This window comes from Pseudophryne corroboree, chromosome 1, assembly GCF_028390025.1.
Source record: "Pseudophryne corroboree isolate aPseCor3 chromosome 1, aPseCor3.hap2, whole genome shotgun sequence".
NCBI lineage: Eukaryota > Metazoa > Chordata > Amphibia > Anura > Myobatrachidae > Pseudophryne > Pseudophryne corroboree.
Genome location: NC_086444.1, coordinates 500026112 through 500047811, shown reverse-complemented (window position 1 = coordinate 500047811; position 21700 = coordinate 500026112). Strand labels below are relative to the sequence as shown.

General features: G+C 48.1%; 1 protein-coding gene across 7 annotated transcripts in view; it reads right to left on the bottom strand.

The window, feature by feature from the left end:
• NMRK1 (nicotinamide riboside kinase 1) overlaps positions 1–21700 on the bottom strand; it is a 183939-nt gene that overhangs the window by 75569 nt on the left and 86670 nt on the right. For 4 of the 7 annotated variants that reach the window (XM_063917270.1, XM_063917102.1, XM_063916760.1 and 1 more), the window contains exon 1: positions 3645–3716. The exons of 1 other annotated variant lie outside the window; for it this stretch is intronic. The gene's annotated coding sequence lies outside the window, so the exon portion shown is untranslated. Of the gene's footprint in view, positions 1–3399; positions 3421–3644; positions 3717–21700 lie in introns of those variants that run through there. 2 more of the 7 variants (XM_063917021.1, XM_063916937.1) reach the window with 2 other exon arrangements.

The window sequence follows — 21700 nt, the reverse complement described above, 5'->3', positions numbered from 1 at the left end:
GCCCCTTTTGAGTGACCACGCCCCCTTTCCCGGCGCGTGCATAATTACAACCTTCACTCTTTCATTCCCTCTTCAAAAATTCCACTTCAACCACTGCACCTACAGCTATACGGGTGTGGTTCATCAAATCGACAGTATCTAGGTCGACAATGTTTAGGTCGACCACTATAGGTCGACAGTCACTAGGTCGACAGGGTTTCTAGGTCGACAGGTCTAAAGGTCGACATGAGGAATTTTTTTTTTTGGGTGTCGTTTTCTTCGTAGAGTGACCGGGATCCCAAATTAGTGTACCGCGTCCCCTCGCATGGTGCCTTCACTCCGCTACCGCTTCGCTCGGCACACTTTACCGTTCCAATCGTAGTCCACGTGGATCGTTAAGTATGAAAAAATTAAAAAGAAAAAAAATTTGAAAAACTCATGTCGACCTAGAAATCCTGTCGACCTTCCATCCATGTCGACCTAGTGACTGTCGACCTATAGTGGTCAACCTAAACATTGTCGACCTAGATACTGTCGATCTTCAGACCGGATCCCCAGCTATACACACACACCCTGACATCTTTATATACAGTGACACCAGTGGTGTGCGCACATAGGCCCTCATTCCGAATTGTTCGCTCGCTAGCTGCTTTTAGCAGCATTGCACACGCTAAGCCGCCGCCCTCTGGGAGTGTATCTTAGCATAGCAGAATTGCGAACGAAAGATTAGCAGAATTGCGAATAGAAAATTCTTAGCAGTTTCTGAGTAGCTCCAGACTTACTCCTACATTGCGATCAGTTCAGTCAGTTTCGTTCCTGGTTTGACGTCACAAACACACCCAGCGTTCGCCCAGACACTCCCCCGTTTCTCCAGCCACTCCCACGTTTTTTCCTGAAACGCCTGGGTTTTTTGCACACTCCCAGAAAACGGTCAGTTTCCGCCCAGAAACACCCAATTCCTGTCAATCACTCACCGATCAGCAGAACGATGAAAAAACCTTGTTACGCCGTGAGTAAAATACCAAACTTTTGTGTAAAATAACTAAGCGCATGCGCTATGCGAACCTTGCGCATGCGCAGTAAGCGACTAATCGCAGTATAGCGAAAATCGGCAACGAGCGAACAACTCGGAATGACCCCCATACTTTCCGTTTGTTTTTTTTGTTTGTTTGGGTTTTATTATTTTTTGTGGGGGGTGGGGCGCCATTATTGACCTTGCCCTGGGCTCCAAAAACCCTAGTTACGCTTCTGACTGTACTTAAAAGTTGGACTGATAGGGGTATCTATATATATAAAAGGCTAACGCTCGTCCTCACCTTTGTGGTGCTGCTGGTGGCCAACGGAGGGCACCCGCCGGAGCTCTGTTCTGGAAACACACACACCATATACTGCTCTTATATACACACTGCACCCCCATATCCTTCCATATAGTGCCCCTATATACAAGACACCACCTCCTCCACATATTGCTCCCTCTATATACCGCATACTCTGCACCCTCTCCATATACTATGCTGCAACCCCAAGTTACTTGCCATCCCGGAACTCGGCAACAAGTAGCAGCAGTAACCAGGAAATGGATGCAGGAACCACCAGACGGTCCCCCACTTACCAGCAGGGGGGGGGGGGGGGGGGAATCAGTCAAGCAGAAAGGGGTGAGACCCTGGGTGGGGTGTGCATACCTCCCAGCTGTCCCGATTTTCACAGGACAGTCCCGTTTTTTGGGACTATCAACCTGTCCCACCTGCAGACTGCAGTGTCCCACAGTGGGGGAGGGGCAGTTTGGAGGCTCCTATCATGCCCCCTTTGCTGAGACCATGCCACCTTTTCGGATGGACACTGCTTTGCCATGCGGAAGTCCCGCGTCCAACTTATTGAAAGTTGGGAGGTATGGGTGAGCAGTGCGGTGAGCAGGAGAAGGAGGGATCAGTGCTGGAGCTGCATATGATGCGGGCGAAGAGGCAGATAACCAGCTCAGCTGCTTTATATATACTGTGCGTTGGCATAGGGAAGAGGCCCTATGCTCACCCCTCCAACATCTCGCACATGTCATGGCCAGACCCCTCCGGCCAGCTTCTAGTGGCTACTGGTGTCCTCTACCCCCAGACTGGCTGAGAGCTGTGCGGGGACTGGTGAGCTAATACGTGGTGTATATAGTGCAGCAACATTATAGCCTGCCCATTACACATATATATATATATATATATATATATATATATATTTATATATATATAAAATGCTATACACACACCTCCTGGCTCCTAGCAGCAGGACCTCCAGAAATCAGGCAGCTCATGTATGAGTAGCGACCGCCCCTGAACTACACCCCTGATGTGATATTGGACTACCGGAATGTTCAGATGGTGGTAGCTACAAGAGTCAATGGGGGTCATTCAGACCCGATCGCACGCTGCATTTTTCGTAGCCGTGCGATCGAGTCTGAACAGCCCATGCATGTGGCCCGCAATGCACAGGCGCGTTGGCCATCGCCAGGCAGCAACAAATCTAACGAAGAAAGCGATTGCATCGGCGATCGCAAGAAGATTGACAGGCAGAAGGTGTTCGTGGGCGGCAACTCACCGTTTTCTGGGAGTGTCCGGAAAAATGCAGACGAGCCCAGCCGTTCCGGAGGAGGATTCCTGACATCACCAGCTGTCCGGATCGTCGCAGCGGCTGAGTAAGTCCTGGGCTGTGCAGTAACTGCACAAACTTTTGTTTGTGCAGCTCACTGCACAACCGATCGCACCCCTGCACAGCAATTACCCCGTCCCCTGTAGGCGGCGATTACCTGGTCGCAGCAGTGCAAAAAATAGCATGTGTGCGACCAGGTTGGAATTAGGCCCAATATCTGGAATGTTTTGAACTCCGGATATTGGTAAATCTGTCAGCATTGCATCACTGCAAAGACACCTATGGAGTACTGCAGCAGTAATGGAGGGATCACAGCAGGTATCGCAGGGATACTTAATATTTTCGGCTGACCCCCAAAAGCAGATGTTTTCGGGGAAGTAGCAGCAAATAGTGTTTGATAAATGGGTTCATCTGCCTTTTAAATAATTGTCCCTTTAAAACATCAGGCAGACTGACCATACCTCCAAGTTTTAGGCTGTGACATTTGTCTCCAGGGTAACATTCTCACCTCAGCAACAGCAAGCAGAGTCCAATGTTAATGTTCTGTTTAATGGTATTTACACAGTGATTGCTCGTCATTGTAACACTTTGTTTCATCTCACTCATACATGTGCATAATTGTATAAAATCTATGCAATTCAAATGTAACATTGTAATATTTACACAAATGCTACACTATAAGCCACACTGAGAAAGCAACCATTCATTTACGTGCAGGATTGATCTGCTATACTATGCCTGTGACAGCTGAAGGGCCAGACTTTGCATGACAATAGCATACTTGCCTACCTGACCCTCACCATGAGGGAGAAAATGCTCTGTTCCTGGACCTTCCTGGTAATGTATGATTGCCATCACCTGTGGTGAGCTTGTTAATTGATAAGAAAGGTGTTTCACCACAGGTGATGGCAATCATACATCACCAGGAAAGTCCAGGAACAGAGCATTTTCTCCCTCATGGAGTGGGTCAGGTAGGCAAGTATGCAATAATGCACATTATCATACAGAAACACTATGTAAACTATGCTGTTTACCTTGTGCGAGATCTTGGAGGAGTAATGCTCTCCCTCCCTCCTGTCAGAGGTAGGACGGCCACACAGTCACGTGCTTCAGTGTAAGCCATTGGGAGGAGGGGATTATTTGACCAGGGAAACTGATACAGAACAAACATTCTGTCACAGTATGCTTCATACCGCAACAATTATTCTGTTCTGACTTAATTCTCACAGTTATATGGGCAAAGCGTGAACCAGAAAGTTAACATCTTATAATATATCTCCATCAGCTGACCAAAATAATACATATTGCACTGCTGGATAAGTACAGAATGCCAGAGTAATACATGCTATTTTCCTATTTTCCAGTGTTACACAGTGTATAGCTGTACAGTAGGTTTAGTAACACACTTTGCTCAAGTCAACTGCACAACACTGCATTAGTTATTCACACTACCAACAGTAATGAGTGTGTCATTGCCTGGTCTCCATAATGTCCTAATATAATATTGTTTTCTGAAATAAATACATTACAGGGAAAGCACATAATAAACTGCCCACTAGTAATACCCCTTTCTCTGACGTCCTAGTGGATGCTGGGAACTCCGTAAGGACCATGGGGGAATAGACGGGCTCCGCAGGAGACTGGGCACTCTAAGAAAGAATTAGGACTACTGGTGTGCACTGGCTCCTCCCTCTATGCCCCTCCTCCAGACCTCAGTTAGAATCTGTGCCCGGCTCGAGCTGGTTGCACACTAGGGGCTCTCCTGAGCTTCTAGTAAAGAAAGTATTTATTAGGTTTTTTATTTTCAGTGAGATCTGCTGGCAACAGACTCACTGCTACGAGGGACTTAGGGGAGAGAAGCGAACCTACCTGCTTGCAGCTAGCTTGGGCTTCTAGGCTACTGGACACCATTAGCTCCAAAGGGATCGAACACAGGCCCAGCCTCGGTCGTCCGGTCCCGGAGCCGCGCCGCCATCCCCCTTGCAGAGCCAGAAGCAAGAAGAACGTCCTGGAAATCGGTGGCTGAAGACTCCGGTCTTCATTAAGGTAGCGCACAGCACTGCAGCTGTGCGCCATTGCTCCCTATGCACACCACATACTCCGGTCATTGATGGGTGCAGGGCGCTGGGGGGGGGGGGGGGGGGCGCCCTGGGCTGCAATTAGAGTACCTTAAATTGGCAAAAAGCACATAATATAGTCTAATAAACTATATATGTGCAAAAATCCCCTGCCATAATATTAATAAAAGAGCGGGAGAAGCCCGCCGTGAAGGGGGCGGGGCTATCTCCCTCAGCACACTGGCGCCATTTCCTCTTCACAGCTCCGCTGGAAGACAGCTCCCCAGCCTCTCCCCTGCAGTTTCCAGGCTCAAAGGGTAAAAAAGAGAGGGGGGGCACTAAATTTAGGCGCAAACTGTATTTATATAGCTGCTATAGGGAAAATCACTTTGTGTAGTGTAAATCCCTGTTTATATAGCGCTGTGGTGTGTGCTGGCATACTCCCTCTCTGTCTCCCCAAAGGACTTTGTGGGGTCCTGTCCTCAGTCAGAGCATTCCCTGTGTGTGTGTGCGGTGTGTCGGCACGGCTGTGTCGACATGTTTGATGAGGAGGCTTATGTGGAGGCAGAGCAGGTGCCGATAAATGTGATGTCACCCCCTCCGGGGTCGACACCAGAGTGGATGGATATGTGGAAGGTATTACACAACAGTGTCAACTCCTTACATAAAAGGTTCGATGACATAACAGCTGTGGGACAGGCGGCTTCTCAGCCAGTGCCTGCCCAGGCGTCTCAAAGGCCATCAGGGGCTCAAAAACGCCCGCTACCTCAGATGGCAGACACAGATGTCGACACGGAGTCTGACTCCAGTGTCGACGATGACGAGACTAATGTACATTCCACTAGGGCCATCCGTTGCATGATTACGGCAATGAAAAATGTGTTGCACATTTCTGACATTAACCCAGGTACCACTAAAAAGGGTATTATGTTTGGGGAGAAAAAGCAACCAGTGGTTTTTCCCCCATCAGATGAGTTGAATGAAGTGTGTGAAGAAGCGTGGGCTTCCCCCGATAAGAAACTAGTGATTTCTAAAAAGTTACTGATGGCGTACCCTATCCCGCCAGAGGACAGGTTACGTTGGGAGACATCCCCGAGGGTGGATAAAGCGCTCACACGCTTGTCAAAAAAAGGTGGCACTGCCGTCTCAGGATACGGCCGCCTTAAAGGAGCCTGCGGATAGAAAGCAGGAGGCTATCCTGAAGTCTGTATATACACACTCAGGTACTATACTGAGACCTGCTATTGCTTCAGCATGGATGTGCAGTGCTGCAGCAGCGTGGTCTGATTCCCTGTCTGATAACATTGATTCCCTTGACAGGGACACTATATTGCTAACCATAGAGCATATTAAAGACGTAGTCTTATATATGAGAGATGCACAGAGGGATATTTGCCGGCTGGCATCTAGAATTAATGCAATGTCCATTTCTGCCAGGAGAGTATTATGGACTCGGCAGTGGACAGGTGATGCGGATTCTAAAAGGCACATGGAGGTTTTGCCTTACAAGGGTGAGGAATTGTTTGGGGATGGTCTCTCGGACCTCGTTTCCACAGCAACAGCTGGGAAGTCGACATTTTTACCTCAGGTTCCCTCACAGCCTAAGAAAGCACCGTACTATCAGGTACAGTCCTTTCGGCCCCAGAAAGGCAAGCGGGTTAAAGGCGCGTCCTTTCTGCCCAGAGGCAGGGGTAGAGGAAAAAAGCTGCACCATACAGCCAGTTCCCAAGAACAAAAATCCTCCCCTGCTTCCACTAAATCCACCGCATGACGCTGGGGCTCCACTGGTGGAGCCAGGTGCGGTGGGGGCCCGTCTCCGGAACTTCAGCGACCGGTGGGTTCGCTCACAGGTGGATCCCTGGGTTCTACAATTGGTATCTCAGGGATACAAGCTGGAATTCGAGACGTCTTCCCCTCGCCGTTACCTCAAATCAGCCTTGCCAGCTACTCCCCAGGACAGGGAGGTAGTGCTGGCGGCAATTCACAAGCTGTACCTCCAGCAGGTGATAATAAAAGTCCCCCTCCTTCAACAGGGACGGGGTTACTATTCCACAATGTTTGTGGTACCGAAACCAGACGGTTCGGTGAGACCCATTCTAAATTTGAAATCCTTGAACACTTATATAACGAAGTTCAAGTTCAAAATGGAATCGCTCAGGGCGGTTATTGCAAGCCTGGAAGAGGGGGATTACATGGTATCACTGGACATCAAGGATGCTTACCTGCATGTCCCCATTTACCCACCTCACCAGGTGTACCTCCGTTTTGTTGTACAGGACTGCCATTACCAATTCCAGACGTTGCCGTTTGGTCTGTCCACGGCACCGAGGGTATTTACCAAACTAATGGCCGAAATGATGATACTCCTTCGAAAGAAGGGAGTTATAATTATCCCGTACTTGGACGATCTCCTTATAAAGGCGAGGTCCAGGGAGCAGTTGTTGGTCGGAGTAGCACTATCTCAGGAAGTGCTACAACAGCACGGCTGGATTCTGAATATTCCAAAGTCGCAGCTGGTTCCTACGACGCGTCTGCTGTTCCTGGGTATGATTCTGGACACAGAACAGAAGAAGGTGTTTCTCCCACAGGAGAAGGCCAAGGAGTTGTCATCTCTGGTCAGAGACCTCCTGAAACCAAAACAGGTGTCGGTGCATCACTGCACGCAAGTCCTGGGAAAGATGGTAGCCTCTTACGAGGAAATTCCATTCGGCAGGTTCCATGCAAGGATCTTTCAGTGGGATCTGTTAGACAAGTGGTCCGGATCGCATCTTCAGATGCATCGGCTGATCACCCTGTCCCCGAGAGCCAGGGTGTCTCTGCTGTGGTGGCTGCAGAGTGCTCATCTTCTCGAGGGCCGCAGATTCGGCATACAGGACTGGGTCCTGGTGACCACGGATGCAAGCCTCCGAGGTTGGGGGGCGGTCACTCAGGGAAGAAACTTCCAAGGACAATGGTCGAGTCAGGAGGCTTCCCTACACATAAATATTCTGGAACTAAGGGCCATTTACAATGCCCTAAGTCAGGCAAGACCCCTGCTTCAAAACCAGCCGGTGCTGATTCAGTCAGACAACATCACGGCGGTCGCCCATGTAAACCAACAGGGCGGCACAAGAAGCAGGATGGCGATGGCAGAAGCCACAAGAATTCTCCGATGGGCGGAAAATCACGTGATAGCACGGTCAGCAGTGTTCATTCCGGGAGTGGACAACTGGGAAGCAGACTTCCTCAGCAGACACGACCTCCACCCGGGAGAGTGGGGACTTCATCCAGAAGTCTTCCAGCTGATTGTAAATCGTTGGGAAAGGCCACAGGTGGACATGATGGCGTCCCGCCTCAACAAAAAGCTAAAAAGATATTGCGCCAGGTCAAGGGACCCTCAGGCGATAGCTGTGGATGCTCTAGTGACACCGTGGGTGTACCAGTCGGTTTATGTGTTCCCTCCTCTTCCTCTCATACCAAAGGTGCTGAGGATAATAAAAAAGAGAGGAGTAAGAACTATACTCATCGGGTCGGATTGGCCAAGAAGGACTTGGTACCCGGAACTACAAGAAATGTAGGACCCTTGGCCTCTGCCTCTCAGACAGGACCTGCTACAGCAGGGGCCCTGTCTGTTCCAAGACTTACCGCGGCTGCATTTGACGGCATGGCGGTTTAACGCCGGATCCTGATGAAAAAGGGCATTCCGGTTGAAGTCATTCCTACGCTGATAAAAGCTAGGAAGGATATGACAGCAAAACATTATCACCGCATATGGCGAAAATATGTTGCTTGGTGTGAGGCTATGAAGGCCCCCACTGAAGAATTTCAGCTGGGTCGATTTCTGCACTTCCTACAATCAGGAGTGACTATGGGCCTAAAATTGGGATCCATTAAAGTCCAGATTTCGGCCCTGTCTATTTTCTTTCAAAAAGAACTGGCTTCACTGCCTGAAGTTCAGACGTTTGTTAAGGGAGTGCTGCATATTCAGCCCCCTTTTGTGCCCCCAGTGGCACCTTGGGATCTCAACGTTGTGTTGGATTTCCTAAAATCACATTGGTTTGAGCCACTTCAGACCGTGGAATTAAAATATCTCACGTGGAAAGTGGTCATGCTTTTGGCCTTGGCTTCGGCTAGGCGGGTGTCAGAATTGGCGGCTTTGTCCTGTAAAAGCCCCTATCTGATCTTCCATATGGACAGAGCAGAATTGAGGACTCGTCCCCAATTCCTCCCTAAGGTGGTATCAGTGTTTCATTTGAACCAACCTATTGTGGTGCCTGCGGCTACCCGGGACTTGGAGGCTTCCAAGTTGCTGGACGTAGTCCGGGCCCTGAAAATCTATGTTTCCAGGACGGCTAGAGTCAGAAAGACTGACTCGCTGTTTATCCTGCATGCACCCAACAAGCTGGGTGCTCCTGCTTCTAAGCAGACTATTGCTCGCTGGATCTGCTCCACGATTCAACTTGCACATTCTGCGGCTGGACTGCCGCATCCTAAATCAGTAAAAGCCCATTCCACGAGGAAGGTGGGCTCTTCTTGGGCGGCTGCCCGAGGGGTCTCGGCTTTACAACTTTGCCGAGCTGCTACCTGGTCGGGATCAATCACGTTTGCAAAATTCTACAAGTTTGATACCCTGGCCGAGGAGAACCTTGAGTTTGCTCATTCGGTGCTGCAGAGTCATCCGCACTCTCCCGCCCGTTTGGGAGCTTTGGTATAATCCCCATGGTCCTTACGGAGTTCCCAGCATCCACTAGGACGTCAGAGAAAATAAGAATTTACTCACCGGTAATTCTATTTCTCGTAGTCCGTAGTGGATGCTGGGCGCCCGTCCCAAGTGCGGATTGTCTGCAATACTTGTATATAGTTATTGCCTAACTAACGGGTTATTGTTATGAGCCATCTGTTCAGTGAGGCTCAGTTGTTATTCATACTGTTAACTGGGTATAGTTATCACGAGTTGTACGGTGTGATTGGTGTGGCTGGTATGTGTCTTACCCGGGATTCCAAATTCTTTCCTTGTTGTGTCAGCTCTTCCGGGCACAGTTTCCCTAACTGAGGTCTGGAGGAGGGGCATAGAGGGAGGAGCCAGTGCACACCAGTAGTCCTAATTCTTTCTTAGAGTGCCCAGTCTCCTGCGGAGCCCGTCTATTCCCCCATGGTCCTTACGGAGTTCCCAGCATCCACTACGGACTACGAGAAATAGAATTACCGGTGAGTAAATTCTTATTTTCTCCTTCGTCCTAGAGGATGCTGGGGACTCCAAAAAGACCATGAGGTATAGACGGGATCCGCAGGAGACATGGGCACTTTAAGACTTTAAATGGGTGTGAACTGGCTCCTCCCTCTATGCCCCTCCTCCAGACCTCAGTTAGATTCTGTGCCCAGAAGATACTGGTCACGCAATAGGGGAGCTCTACAGAGTTTCTCTAAAAAGACTTTTGTTAGGTTTTTTATTTTCAGGGAGCACTGCTGGCAACAGGCTCCCTGCTTCGTGGGACTGAGGGGAGAGAAGTAGACCTACTTCTGTGAGTTGAAAGCCCTGCTTCTTAGGCTACTGGACACCATTAGCTCCAGAGGGTCTGATCACTTGGGTCACCTAGCTGCTCGTTCCCAGAGCCGCGCCGCTGTCCCCCTCACAGAGCCAGAAGTAAGAAGACAGGTGAGTAACCGAAGCAAAGAAGACTTCAGTGAAGGCGGCAGAAGACTTCAGTCTTCCTGAGGTACAGCGCAGCGGTCGCGCTGCGCGCCATTGCACCCACACACACAGGCACTGCATGGGTGCAGGGCGCAGGGGGGGCGCCCTTGGCAGCAATAAAAACCTCATAATTTGTGACTGGCATGTATGTGGAGTGCGGAGGCACTATCAGGGGACCCCCGCCAGTGTAAAAAATTGCAGGACGGAAGCGCGCCACGTAGGGGGCGGGGCTTCATCCTCCAGCTCTAACCAGCACCATTATCTCTCCACAGCTTGCTGCAGAGATGCTGCTCCTGGCCCTTCACTGCTGGCACAAGTAACAGGGTGCTAAAAACGAGGGGGGGGGGGGCACTAAAATTGGTGTTGGTTATTATTATTATTATTATTATTATTATTAATATATAACAGCGCTTATAGATCTGGGGCATTGTTTCATTCTTCAGACCGGTGGGGCGCTGGGTGTGAGCTGGCAATCTCCCTCTCTGTCTCTCTGAAAGGCCTTACTGTGGGTCTGTCCCTTTTAGCCCAGTGTGTTTGGGGGTGTCGGTACACGTGTGTCGGCATGTCTGAGGCTGAATGCTCTTCCCAGGAGGAGGCTCGTGTGGGGGCTGAACAGAATGAGGGAGTGACTCCGTCGGCACCGCCAACTGCTGATTGGGTTGAGATGTGGAGTGTTTTAAATAAAAGTGTGGCTTTGTTGCATAAGAGGTTGGACAAATCAGACTCTCAGAACCAAGCATGGAGGCAATCCATGGGAGAGTTAGTGCCACACACTCAGACCCCTTCGGGGGCCCAAAAATGTTCATTTACCCAGATATCAGACACTGATACCGACACGGATTCCGACTCCAGTGTCGACTATAATGATGCAAAGTTGCATCCTAAGGTGGCTAAGAGTATTCAATACATGATTGTGGCGATAAAAAACGTGTTACATATCACGGAAGACCCCGCTGTCCCTGAGACAAGGGTCTGTATGTTTTAGGGGAAGAAGCCGGAGGTAATGTTTCCTCCCTCGCATGAACTGAATGCTCTCTTTGAAAGGGCCTGGGAAACTCCGGACAAAAGTGGCAGATTCCCAGGAGAATTGCTATGGCATACCAGTTTCCTTCTCAGGATAGGGTTATGTGGGAGTCAACACCCACGGTGGACAAAGCTCTAGCACGCTTGTCCAAGAAGGTGGCGCTACCGTCCCCTGAGATGGCGGCCCTTAAGGATCCGGCTGATCGTAGGCAGGAAGCTACCCTGAAATCTATTTATGTCACGACAGGTACGCTGCTCAGGCCGGCCGTGGCAGCGGCATGGGTGAGTAACGCTATTGAAAAGTGGGCAGATACCTTGTCAGCTGAAATGGACACCCTGGATAGAGATAGAGTGCTGTTGACACTGGGTCATATCAGGGACGCTGCAGTCTATCTAAAGGAGACTGCGAGAGATATTGGCCTCTTGGGATCAAGGGCCAATGCCATGGCGATCTCGGCTAGGAGGGCGTTGTGGACTCATCAATGGAATGGTGATGCTGATTCTAAGAAGGCTATGGAGGCTCTGCCCTATAAGGGTGGAGTTTTGTTTGGTGAAGGCCTCGCGGACCTGGTTTCTACAGCTACCGCGGGTAAGTCCTCTTTACTGCCTTTTGTCCCTCCACAGCAAAAGAAAACGCCTCAATACCAGATGCAGTCCTTTCGGTCGCAAAAATTCCGGAAAGGACGTGGGTCATCCTTCCTTGCGGCAAGAGGTAAGGGAAAAGGAAAAAGATCGCCGGCTGTGGCAGGCTCCCAGGAGCAGAAGTCCTACCGGCTTCTGCCAAATCCACCGCATGACGCTGGGGCTCCCCCACGGGAGTCAGCACCGGTGGGGGCACGTCTTCAGCAATTCAGTCAGGTCTGGGTTCTCTCGGGCCTGGATCCATGGGTGCTGGAAATTGTGTCCCAAGGATACAAACTGGAGTTTCAAGACGTGCTTCCACACAGATTTTTCAAATCGGCCTTGCCAGCTTCTCTTCCGGAAAGAGAGGTAGTGTGTGCGGCAATACAAAAGCTGTGTCAGCAGCGAGTCATTGTCGCGGTACCCCCGTCACAACGGGGAGAAGGGTTTTATTCAAGCCTGTTTGTGGTCCCGAAGCCGGATGGCTCGGTCAGACCGATTCTGAACTTAAAATCCCTCAATCTGTATTTGAAAAGTTTCAAATTCAAGATGGAGTCTCTCCGAGCAGTGATCTCCAGTCTGGAGGGGGGGGGGATTTTATGGTGTCAGTCGACATAAAGGATGCATACCTACATGTCCCCATATATCCTCCTCATCAGACGTTCCTGAGATTCGCTGTTCAGGATTGTCACTACCAATTTCAGACGTTGCCGTTTGGTCTTTCCATGGCCCCGAGGATTTTCACCAAAGTAATGGCGGAAATGATGGTGCTCCTGCGCAAGCAAGGGGTCACAATTATCCCATACTTGGACGATCTCCTGATAAAGGCGAGATCAAGGGAGCAGTTACTAAAAAGCGTTGCGCTCTCCTTGAAGCTGCTGCAACCACATGGATGGCTCCTAAATTTACCAAAGTCGCAGTTGATTCCGACAACTCGGCTGTCGTTTTTGGGCATGATTCTGGACACGGAACTGCAGAGGATCTTTCTCCCATTGGAAAAGGCTCAGGAACTCCAGAACATGGTCAAGGAACTTCTGAAACCACCAAGAAGGTCGATTCATCATTCACTCGAGTGCTGGGGGAAATGGTGGCGGCCTACGAGGCCATTCAGTTTGGCAGATTCCATGCAAGAACTTTTCAGTGGGACCTGCTGGACAAGTGGTCCGGGTCCCATCTGCACATGCACCAGAAGATAAGCCTGTCCCCCAGGGCCAGGGTTTCTCTCCTGTGGTGGCTCCAAAGTTCTCACCTTCTAGAGGGTCGCAGGTTCGGGATCCAGGATTGGGTTCTGGTGACTACGGACGCGAGTCTCCGAGGTTGGGGAGCAGTCACACAGGGACAAAATTTCCAGGGAAAATGGTCAAGCCAGGAAGCTTGTCTGCACATAAACGTGCTGGAATTAAGGGCCAACTACAACGGCCTTTGGTAAGCGGAACATCTTCTTCACGACCTGCCCGTCCTGATTCAGTCGGACAACATTACAGCCGTGGCGCACATAAACTGCCAGGGCGGAACAAAGAGCAGAGCGGCAATGGCGGAGGCCACCAAGATTCTTCGCTGGGCGGAAAAACATGCAAGCGCTCTGTCAGCGGTCTTCATTCCAGGAGTGGACAACTGTGAAGCAGACTTCCTCAGCAGACACAATCTCCATTCAGGAGAGTGGGGTCTTCATCAAGAGGTCTTTGCAGAAGTGACAAGTTATTGGGGACTTCCTCAAATAGACATGATGGCGTCTCGCCTCAACAAGAAGCTTCAGACATATTGTTCCAGGTCGAGGGACCTTCAAGCAATAGCAGTGGAAGCACTTGTGACTCCGTGGGTGTTTCAGTCGGTTTATGTATTCCCTCCACTTCCACTCATCCCAAAGGTGATAAGGATCATAAGAAGAACAAGGGTTCAGGCGATACTCGTTCCAGATTGGCCACGGAGGGCCTGGTATCCGGATCTTTAGGATTTACTCACAGGATATCCCTGGCCTCTTCCTCTAAGAGAGGACCTGTTACAGCAGGGGCCGTGCGTGTTCCAGGACTTACCGGTTTGACGGCATGGCGGTTGAACGCCAAATCCTAGCTAGAAAGGGTATTCCCGAGGAAGTCATCCCCACTTTACTTAAAGCTAGAAAGGAGGTAACGCGAAGCATTATCACCGTATTTGGAGAAAATATGTGTCTTGGTGTGAATCCAAGAAGGCTCCTACGGAAGAATTTCAGCTGGGTCGCTTTCTCCACTTTTTGCAAGCAAGTATGGATGCGGGTGCAGGTTTCGGCCTTATCAATTTTCTTTCAAAGGGAATTGGCCTCACGTCCAGAAGTACAGACTTTTGTGAAGGGTGTGCTGCACATCCAACCTCCCTTTGTGCCCCCAGTGGCACCGTGGGACCTTAACGTGGTGTTACAGTTCCTTACGTCACATTGGTTTGAACCTTTACAAAAGGTTGAGTTGAAATTTCTCACTTGGAAAGTAGTCATGCTATTGGCATTGGCGTCCGCAAGGCGGGTGTCCGAGTTGGCGGCTTTGTCTCACAAAAGCCCCTATCTGATTTCCCATGTGGATAGGGCAGAATTGAGAACTCGTCAACAATTTCTGCCTAAGGTGGTTTCGTCGTTTCACATGAACCAACCTATTGCGGTGCCTGTGGCTACTGAAGCCTTGGCGGATTCCAAGTCTCTTGATGTGGTCAGAGCTTTGAAAATTTATGTAGCCAGAACGGCTCGTGTTAGGAAAACAGAGGCGCTGTTTGTCCTGTATGCGGCTAACAAGGTTGGCGCTCCTGCTTCTAAGCAGACTATTGCACGCTGGATCTGTAATACGATTCAGCAGGCTCATTCTACGGCTGGATTACCATTACCGAAATCGGTGAAAGCCCATTCCACTAGGAAGGTGGGCCCATCTTGGGTGGCTGCCAGAGGCGTCTCGGCATTACAGCTTTGCCGAGCAGCTACTTGGTCGGGTTCAAACACTTTTGCAAAATTCTACAAGTTTGATACCCTGGCTGATGAGGACCTCATGTTTGTTCAATCGGTGCTGCAGAGTCATCCGCACTCTCCCGCCCGGTCTGGAGCTTTGGTATAAACCCCATGGTCCTTTTGGAGTCCCCAGCATCCTCTAGGACGAAGGAGAAAATAGGATTTTAATACCTATCGGTAAATCCTTTTCTCTTAGTCCGTAGAGGATGCTGGGCGCCCGTCCCAGTGCGGACTCTATCTGCAGTAATTGTTAATAGTTATTGCTTATGTTGCACAAAGGTTGTGTTTTGGTAAGGGTCAGCCTGTTGCTGATCTTTTTGGTTCACGCTGTTAACTGGTTTTAGTTAAATGCCATGTTGTACACTTCCGGTTCCGGCAGCGCATGGAGTAGCCGCACTCCTCTCAAGCTCCGGTGCCCGCCGCTTATATACCCGGCGTATTGCCTCCTTAGGCAACCCCACCGCAACCACTAACCCCCTCAAGCCTCCTTGGGGTCCCCCCTCCTCTATATGGAGAGGTACCTGGCCGGCAGCATGCCTCAGAAGCAGCAGAAATCGGGAAGGGACGGGGACAGACCTGCCACATCCAAGATGGCCACCGCAGCTGCTACTAATCCTGGACATCCAGACACTGCTCATTCCGTGGAACTACAGGTACAAAAACTACCCTGCAAGGTTCCTGCCATAGACACAGCACCAAGTGCCACACTAAATCCTGCCTTATCCTATGCTGATATTATGCGGGCTGTTAAGGAGACAGTGCAACCTTTGTTACAGGAGCATGCTCAAACACAGGCAGCTGCATTACAGCAAGCAGTGCTAGATATAAAAAGCCAATATAAGCAACTCACTAAGAGGCTGGCACATGTGGAACAAACTGCAGGCTCTAATTTTCAAGATGTAGCTGATTTAAAAGACACTGTGGCCAGTCTGCAGAAATCTGATACGCAGGTTTGGGCGAAATTATATGATTTGGAGAATCGCTCGCGCAGATGTAATCTGCGCCTCATAGGCTTGCCCGAGTCCATTCGCGGCCCTGAGTTGTACAAATTCCTGCGTCACACGCTACCCGAACTCCTGGATGTACAGGAAGTGTGTGCAGACTTAGTCGTAGAACGTGCTCATAGAACCGGCCCTTCCAGGCCCTCGGGCTCCAGCTCTAGACCGCGTGCGGTCCTATTTAAGTGCCTTAATTTCTTCCATAAGGAAGCACTGTGGTCGGCATCTCGTCACCTCAGGGATATCTGGTGGGACGGGAATAAACTATTACTGTTCCACGACTACTCCCCGGAATTAACACGGCTGAGGAAAGCTTTTACACCCATATGTTCATCACTGGTGTCGGCCGGTCGTAAATTTGCGCTGTTGTACCCTGCACGCTTACGAATCTTTGTTGGAAACTCTATAAAGACTTCTCCATGCCTGCAGATGCTGAGAGTTTCCTATCGGAGGGAAATAACAGGATGGAAGAAGAAGAGAGCTAATCTATATATTCAGCTGGTCCCTCCCTCCCCTCCCCATGCCCTGAATGCCTGTCGACTTAAGCTTTTGATCTGTGTGTCTGGATTCCTACTCTGATGCTGGACTTATGGTTTGGAATATACCTTTCCCAAACCCCCCCCTCCCCTCCCCCCCCTTCCCATCACTTGGTGGATGCCAAACCTGCACTTTATACTAAATAGATGGTGCAACTGATGGTTCTTATGAAGGGGCCTCCATCTCTTCCTCCCCCCCCCCCCCTTTCCCTCCCCTCTCTCCATTTCTGCTGCGGGCTTGAGATCATATCTATGCCCCATATGTTTTCAGTTATCTAGTTCTTACATTGGTTGCGGTATTGATTTTATACCTCTTATCTGATAAGTGGTTGAGGCTAGGAGCCTAAATACTCCCTGCTTTATCAACCTGCATTGTTCACACTGTGAAGTCCATATTGGATATCTATGACAAAGACACATGTTTGGTGTTTCTGTTATATTGTTTGTTGTTTTTCTTGTTGTCTTGTGTCTCCCCCTCCCTCCCCTCCTAATGTGTCCTTGAGTTTTGATATTAGGTTACTGTTCCTGTTGGGTGTACATTGTTACTACTACCCGGTTTCCTTCTGGAAGCCTGATGGCAGGCCCTCTCTCCATTGGAGGGAAGCTTATACCATTAGATTTGTGATTTAATGTCTAGTTTCAAGGTGGCTACGTGGAATGTTGGGGGTATCCACTCCCCTATAAAGAGGAAGAAAATACTCTTGTATCTTAACAAGCTGCGTTTAGATCTGGTTTTCTTGCAGGAGACCCACCTCCTCTCCCCAGAGGCTCAGAAATTAGGCACGCTCGGCTGGCGTGTTGTAGCTGATGCTCCCTACTCTTCGAAGGCCAGAGGAGTTCTCGTCCTGGCCAGGCGCTCCTTGGGATTGGAGGTGGTCACTTCTGTGGTGGACCCGGCAGGCAGGTATCTTATTTTAGAAGTGACCATTTGGGATGCTAGATATGTGCTGTGTACGGTTTATGCTCCTAATCAGTATTCAAAAGCCTTTTTTCGTTCTCTGCTTAATGCCTTATATCCTTATTCCACCTCATCCCTGATTATAGGGGGTGATTTTAATGTCATTGCTTCTAAGTATATGGATGTTCAGTCCTCCACCTCTACCCGTAATCCCCCTAAATTTGGCATCCCTTATATGGAGCAACAGCTCCAGGTATCAGATATTTGGAGATTTTTACACCCCACGGATAGGGAGTACACCTGCCTCTCCGCTGCCCATCATTCCCTGTCCAGGATCGATTACTTGATGGTCTCTGATTCCCTGGTTCTACATGCCCTTGATTCCTCTATTGAACCAATGGCGTTGTCGGACCACTCTGTTGTTTGGGCTTCCATGTCCACTAAGGTAGATGTAGGTTCCTTTAGGCGCTGGCGTTTTCCCACAGATTTCTCCTCCTCTATAGAATTTCGTAAGGACCTGGGCCAATATTTACTAAGAATTCAAGTTTGTCCGTTTTGTGTTTTTTTTCTATGTCCCAATCCGGGAATTCACTAAGCACCAATCTCGGCAGTGTTTGGACTATTCGTAATGGTTTGATTTGCAAAGTTCCGAAATACGAATGAATAGACCATCGGTCAAACGCGGCTGTTATTTCATACAATACGGGAATTCCCTATTCATTCGTATTTGGGTGTTAGTTTCTGAGTGCTCAATTGCGGTCGTATTTTTTTGCGAATCGGTAAAAAAAGCGGCAAAAAAATAGACCTGCTTTTTTCAATCGTGTTTACATGTGTTGCAACTCAAAACTCAATCACACCTGAATTAGGATGCCTATAAAAGGATGTTAGTCCCATTTCAATACACCTACACTCAGAAATGGCAGCAGGACTGTGGGCCAGTGATCTTTTGTGTGCTGTGGGATTCTTCAGACTCAGACATCAGCCTGTAAGTACCCAGGGCCAAGAAACTGAACATGGTCAACAGGTTGTACAGGTTCCGCGGAGGCTGCGCAGGCCTCGTTTTTTTAGGGGGCGTTTAAACTTGAACGCATTGTCCGATGATAAGGTCATACAGATGTTCCGTCTAAATCGTAACAACATTTTCCGTCTGTATGACCTTGTCAAACTGGGCCTAGACCCTGAGACAGCACGCTCTCACTCTGTCTCAGGCCCGCACAAACTCCTGGCTGTGTTGCACTTTCTGGCTACTGGCAGCTTTCAGGCTGTGTCTGGGGATGTCATAGGAATCTCACAGCCCTCATTTTCCAGAATCTTAACACAGGTGATGTATACCTAACTACTTCTTCTGTTTTTTGTTTGTTTTAATTTCTCGGTGGCCAGTTCTGTCCTAAAATCTCATGTTTATTGTTCTTTAAAATATACACACAGGTGTTGGCTGTTTTGCAGCCCCACATCGAGGCCTCAATCTGCTTCCCTACCCAGGAGTCTCAGTGGCATGCCGTCAGGGTAGATTTCTATGAGCTGGCTGGCATGCCCAATGTGCTTGGAGCCATAGATTGCACACACATTCAGCTGAGACCACCTAGGGGCAGGCAGCACATATATACTAATCACCATTTCGAACACTCCACAAATGTGCAGGTGGTTTGTGATGCAAATCTCAAAATAATGAGTGTTGTTGCTGGTTACCCTGGGGGCTGCCAAGACTTCTTCATCCTCAGTCAGTCATCCCTCTTTGATAAGTTTGAGGACGGACAAATGCCAGATGGATGGCTGCTGGGTATGTAATTTGATATGTGTAGGCCTGCGTATACTTTGTCCAAATACAGGTGCAGATGTAATAACCTGTAGAAGGCATAAGGAAGTGAGAAACCAGTGATCTGTGCAAGGTGATAAAGGCACCAGCCAATCAGCTCCAATATGTAAATGAACATTTAGGAACAGATTGTCTGCTGCCTTTATTACCTTGCACATATCACTGTTTTTTCACTTCCTTATGCCTTCTACAGGTTATTACATCTGCCCCACAGTGTGTTACTTATGTGTTGCTGTATCTTAACATGAATCACATTACTATATCTGTCTTTTAGGTGATGGAGGATATGGCTGTTTCTCTTGGCTTCTAACTCCATTGTCCCGACCTGATACTCCTGCTGAACACAATAACAATCATGCACATCAGTCCACGCGGAATGTGATAGAAAGATGTTTTGGTGTGCTGAAATCTAGGTTTCGGTGTCTGGATAAGTCTGGTGGCCTTTTGTTGTATAGTCCCTCCAAGGTGACTCAAATTGTGTTCTGCTGCTGCTTTCTTCATAACATGTGTTTGCAACAACATCCGCCACATGTTGAGGAGGAGGAGGAGGAGGAGGAGGAAGAAAGCAGCCAGCCAGCAAGCAAGCAAGCAAGCAGAGGAATTAGAGACATCTGGTGATACTTGGAGTACAGATGTAGGGAGGCAGGTTAGGCAAGAGCTCATCACTCGCTATTTCTAAGGTAAGTTTGGTTTGCTTATTTCATTTGTTGTGTAATCATAAATAGATGTTTTGCCATTTTTATTGACAAAACCATTACTCAGAATGTGTCTGTCTCCTTGACACATACAAACATACCCTCGCTTTATGCAAAACAAATGTCGCTTGTGTATTGTGTGTATTTTTACACTCAAAACAACAGATTATGAGTGGTATGCATTAAGTCTGGATAAGTGATCGTAAACTTGCAGTGCTAATTTATTACAAGCCCACATAATCCATTTAGTATTTCACTTTATCATTGTGTGTAACGTCCTAATGCACAGGTTCACAAACTCGGCCCTCAGGACCATACACAGTGCATGTTTTTCACGTAACCCAGTAGAAGCACAGGTGTATGAATTACTCACAGACATATGTTAAAAGGTTCACAGGTGGAGCTAATTATGTCACTTGTGATTCTGTGAGTAGACCTGCAAAACATGCACTGTGTGGGGTCCTGAGGGCCGAGTTTGAGAACCTGTGTTCCCAAAAAACACTCCTCAACATATAATATGTAAGCCTTGAGGAATACATGTGTCCCTATATGTGATGCTCCATCATATTTAAGAGACACAAACTTACTATAATCAGGAATAATTTATTTCCTAATGTTTGATGCAGTAAACTTGATGATGTGTAAGTAAATACACAGTTTGCCACATATATACATTATTATACACATTCTTTGATTTTTGGTTACAAAGTTCATATTTGTTGGTTTCTGCATCATGTGTAATAACATTCTTACTAATTTTTAACACACACAAACATGTCCCAACAATACTGACATTCATTTTGTCAATGATTTTTTTTAAAAATTCAATGCCAACATATTAAAAGCTTTTTACGCAACTCAATTGTGTTCTTCTTGTAATGTTGTATAGAGAAGAAAGGTAAAATAGTTATCAATAACATTGTAATTTGGATTGTCTGCAGGAAAAGAGAATGATTGGAATCTAGAAAGAGTAATGATTAGAAAAAAAATCAAGTGGTCAGTTTACTTCCTGCTAAAGACATTCTGCCTGGCTGCCAATTATTGTGTCTGCAGGAAAAGAGAATGATTAGAATCTAGAAAGAGTAATGATTAGAAAAAAATCAAGTGGTCAGTTTACTTCCTGCTAAAGACATTCTGCCTGGCTGCCAATTATTGTGTCTGCAGGAAAAGAGAATGATTGGAATCTAGAAAGAGTAATGATTAGAAAAAAATCAAGTGGCCAGTTTACTTCCTGCTAAACATGTATGTTAGGCTCCATCAACATTTCCCTCCTCCAATACCAAAAAAATTGGTAAAGAATAAATGTATGTACAAATTTTATGTTGTTGTTTGTACCACTTATAATTAATGATGTTGTAAAAATTGTCAAGGAGCGAAGTGTTATATATTTTTTGCCAAACATACACTTACTAACTATTTTGAGTTACTTATCACAAATGTCTAACTTGTATTATTTTCACGTTTTTTTTGGTGGCTGCTTGTCCTGCCCTTTGCCTTTACCACTGTCATGTTGTCGTGCTCTGGTGGAGCGTCTTGGTGGTGATGAGACTGGCGTGATATTTGGAGTAGTCGTACCAGAACTGCTGCTTGTTTGCTGTTGGTGCATGCATCTGAGTGTTTCATTCAGGTTAGTGAGGGTGGCATTGAGTTCACGTGTAGCAGCATTTTGATTGTCTACAATTCAGAATAAACTTTCATTAATCTTTTGATTGTTTTGAAAAATGTTCATATAACTTTGCTGTTGTCTGTGCTGTTCTTCCATTAGTCTGTGCTGTTCTTCCATTAGTCTGTGCTGTTCTTCCATTATGCG